Source organism: Elephantulus edwardii, unplaced genomic scaffold, assembly GCF_000299155.1.
Source record: "Elephantulus edwardii isolate Elephantulus edwardi_28Jun2011 unplaced genomic scaffold, EleEdw1.0 scaffold00120, whole genome shotgun sequence".
NCBI classification, from domain to species: domain Eukaryota; kingdom Metazoa; phylum Chordata; class Mammalia; order Macroscelidea; family Macroscelididae; genus Elephantulus; species Elephantulus edwardii.
In genome coordinates this window covers 1,902,619-1,906,969 of record NW_006399870.1, presented here as the reverse complement: position 1 = coordinate 1,906,969, position 4,351 = coordinate 1,902,619, and the positions used below count along the sequence as shown (strand labels likewise).

The 4,351-nt window shown below is 39.0% G+C and overlaps 1 protein-coding gene across 1 annotated transcript in view; it reads right to left on the bottom strand.

Annotated features, from left to right (window-relative positions):
• CCDC15 (coiled-coil domain containing 15) overlaps positions 1–4,351 on the bottom strand; it is a 176,689-nt gene that overhangs the window by 158,962 nt on the left and 13,376 nt on the right. The gene's annotated exons all lie outside the window — the stretch shown is intronic.

The following is a 4,351-nucleotide window of genomic DNA, read 5'->3' as shown; positions in this document are numbered from 1 at the left end:
TAAAATCTAAATTAAAAAAAAATTCTGTTCACAATGTTCACTGCGTCACTGCCTAATTTTTAGTGACACCTAGTGGATAAAAGTTGTAACAGACGCTTTTTGGGGGAAAACGACATCTATTTGTTACGGAGTTGTATTTTCATAGCTGTTTTCCATCAAACTTCTGAGGCTGGGTATCTTAACAGGGGGAGACTGCCTGCCCAATTTTCTCCCTAAGAGTCATTGGTAAACTCAATCCAACAGAGAAGTCCAGACTTTTGATTGCTGTTGTTGGTATGTGCCATCTAGTCACCCGCAACTCAGTGACCCTGTGTATAACAACTCTGAACGCTGCCCAATCCTAAACCAGTCTCATTGATCAGACACACCTAATCCCACTGCCTGTTATCCTGTCACTCTATCTCATCCAGGGTCTTCCTCCCCTGTGCTGTCCCTCTACCCTTTCAAGCATGATGTACTTCTCCAAGGAATGGTCCCTCCTGGCCATGTGCCCAAAGTCTATGAGACAGAGCTTCAAAATCCTTGCCTACAAGGAGAAACTTGGTTTCACAATCTCCAAGACAAAGCTATTCATTCTCCTTTTGGTCCATGGTATGCTCAATACTCTTTTCCAGCACCAAAACTCACAGGCATCAATTCTTCTCCTGTAATCCTTAGTCATTTTCTAGTTCTTCTGCTGCATAGCAAGCAACTGTGAAGACCATGGCCTGGATCAGGTACATCTTAGTCTCTAGACAGACATCTTTGCTCCTCAGTACTCTGGAGAGGTCGCTGACAGCAGATTTACCCCATGCAATTTGTCTTTTGATATCTTGGCTGTTGGTACAAAGAGCACTGACTGTGGAGCCAAGCAAGCTGAAGCTGTTAACAACCTCAATTTCTTCAACTATCACGGTGCTGCCAATTGGCCTGTTCGTGGGAATCTTTATCTTCTTGATTCTGAGTTTTAATCCATACTGAAGGCTGTAGTACTTGATCTTCCACAGCAAATACCCGAGGTTCTCCTCAGTTTCAGCAAGCAAGGTTGCCATACGCATAAGAGATTGCTGATTAGTCTTCGTCCTGATGCCACATTTCTCCTCATAGAGTCCAGCCTCCTAGATGATGTGCTGTTCCAGTTGTTTTTGGATATTTATCAGCAGAATCTTCCTAGCATGTGATATTAATGATAACTGTTATATGATTTACACACTCTATTGGATTACCTTTCCTCAGAATGGGAATGAACAGAATCTCTTCCAGTTGGTTGGCCAGGTTGTCCTCCAGATTACTTGGCACAACTAGGTAAGCACATCCAGGGCAGCATCTGTTTGTTGAAATATGTCAATTGATATGCCATAGATTCCTAGGGCCTTGCTTTTTGCCAGTTCCTTCTGTTCCTTGAACTTCCCCCTTCATGATCACTGCCTACGTATCATATATTGTTTCATGAAATTCTTCTGCATCAGCCACTTCTTTTTGGTACAATGACTCTGTGTACTCCTTCCATTTTCTTCTACTGTTTCCTGGATCATTTCCTATTCTTCCCATAACACCCTTAAGTATTGTAACTCTAGGCTTGAATTTGTTCTTCTGTTTCCTGAGCTTAAGAAATGCCAAGCCAGTTCAGCTCTTCTGATTTTCCAACTCCAGTTCTTTGTACATTTCATTATTTTCTTTGTCTTCCACTGCTGCCCTGTGAAATCTTCTGTTCAGCTCCTTAACATCTTGATCTCTTCCCTTTGCTTTGTCTTCTCTGCACTCTAGTGCAATATTCAGAGTATCTTCTGACTTCCATCTTGGTCTTTTCTTCTTCCTCCATCTTTGTAATGACCTTTTGCATTCTTCCTGAATGATATTCCTAATATCCTCCCACAGCTCATCTGGTCTTCTTTCATTAGTGTTCAAGGCCTCAAAACTGTTCCTGAGATGGTTTTGAAAGTCAGGTGCTCAGCACAAAGGCACTTAATAACAACATGTAAAGTTTATATGCCCCAAACACCTGAACACTTGTAAATCACCTACCATTCTTTAGTAGTTCACCCTCTGTCAAGAAAATAAAAAAGTATAAAGAGTTTATTAGTGATCACCACGGAAGTGAGAGAAGAGAGCTTAGGAAGGACTGTGTCTCTTAGGGAGCTCTGGTGGCTTAGCCTGAGTTAGGCTTAGCACTGCTAATTCAAAGACTGCACATCTCTAGGCAACGATTCAGTGGAATGAGGATGGAGGTTTTGTGACTGGTTTTGGTGACAAAATTTGGCAATGGATATTTTTGATGGTTACACATGACAAAAGTAACTAATGTCACTAAACTGTACATGGGAAAACATTAAATTGGTAAATGTCATAATTTTTTGACAAATTTTTTTAAAAAAGAAAATAACAATATAAAACTTCTGAAATTTGTTAGCAATTAAGGTTTTTCTACAATCTGATTTACTCCTTTGTAACCTTACTTTCTTTCAACTTATCTCCCTATTCTTTAGCACTTTGGAAAGGTGTCTGACAGCAGATTTTCCCAGTGCAACATGTCTCTTGATTTCTCAACTGTTGCTCTAATGAGTGTTGATTGTGGATTCAAGTCAAACAAAATTGCTGACAACTCTAATCTTTCCTCCATCATGATGCTGTCTATTGATCCAGTGGTGACGATGGTGAAACTGCTTCACATATTTTAGACACGTTATCAGGAGAGGTCAGTCCTTGGAAGAAGACATTATACTGGAAAAGGCTAAAGATCAGTGACAGTGAAGAAGACCCTCAAGAAGGTCAGTGAATGACAGGAAGAGGCTTAACATGAGGATCGGCACAGTGATTGTAACAATGTTGGAAATCATGAAGGTGGTGCAGGAAGAGGCAAGGTTCCAATCTGTTGTTTACAGGACAGCTATGAGTAGTAGTCGACTCTGTAGCATCTGAAAACCAGCACCCACCTTAGTTTGTTAAGTCTCCTCTATAAGCTCACTTATTGGGAATGCCCTATCCATCACTTATTCACAAAATACACTGAGCTCACTCTAGATTCTGGATTTCTAAATGTTCTTCCTAGCTCAAAAATTTTCTATTTCCTCTCTTGCATATCCAACATTTAATAATTCAAAATACACACTTTCATTCCACTACCTTTATGAATTTTTACCAAATTATTTTCTTGGAATTTTAAAATTGCTCAAATGTAATTATTAACCAATAGAGCAAATTTTTAATTTTTTATCTAGTAGATAAAAATGAGATTTCTAATTTACTATCTAATAGATTTTGGATCATTAGCTTCACAGTCACACTTGAAAACATGAACACTTGATGCTCAGAGTTTCATTCAAACTCTAAAACTCATTGCCATCTAGTCAAAATAGACTACTAACTGACCCTCTAGTGAGTTTTTGGGTTAAACTATCAATTACACAGGAGGAGATTGCCTGTCTTTCTCTCACTGAGTCAATGGTGGACTTGAACCTCAGAGAGTGCAGGCTTTAGGTTAGCAGTGCAACTTTCTACAGACCATACCACCAGAGCTCCCTATGTGTTTCCCTATTATTATTGTTGGGTGCCACTGAGTCAGAACTGACCCATAGTGACCCTCCAGCAGATTTTCAGAGGCAATAAATTGCACAGGAGGAGACTATCTTTCTCCCATGGAGCAGCTGGTGAATTTGAACAATAAGCCTTTGGGATTACAGTACAGCTTTTTACCACTAAGCCACCAGAGCTTCCAATATGTTGTTCTTGTTGTTAGGTACCTCTAAGTATGACTCATAATGATCCTATGAACAGCAGACCTGAATCCCATCTTATCCTATGTCATCCTCACCGTCTCTGATACACTTGAGCATACTGCTGTAGTCAGCATGTCAATCCATCTTGATGGAAATCTTCCTCTTTCACTGGCCCTCCACCTTTAGTAATCCCACAAAGTTCAACAAACAAGTTATATTCAAATACTTAATGCCAATGAGTTCTATTCATGTCTTATATATATTCTCAAAAACAGTGGGATTTATAAACTCTATCAAGGCAAAATTTATGTATCTTTGTCAAAGTTCTATCCTTTGGACTTCATGAAGTCTCTGGTTCAATAAATACTTGCTAATTAATTTTTATCATCTTGAAAAAATGCTACAAGGTGAACAACATAAAAAGTCAATTTTACACATCCAAAAACTTCTCCAACAAGGTAAAAAGGGAAGCCACAAACTGGGAAAAAAGTATCTGGTAATGACATATCAGATAAGGGACTTATATAAAGAATTTATAAAATACTTGAGTACCACAACAAGATAAAGGTAAATAAATAATCCAATAGAAAAATGGGCACAAGATATGGACAGACACTTCACCAAAGAAGACATTCAGATGGCTAACAAGCACATGA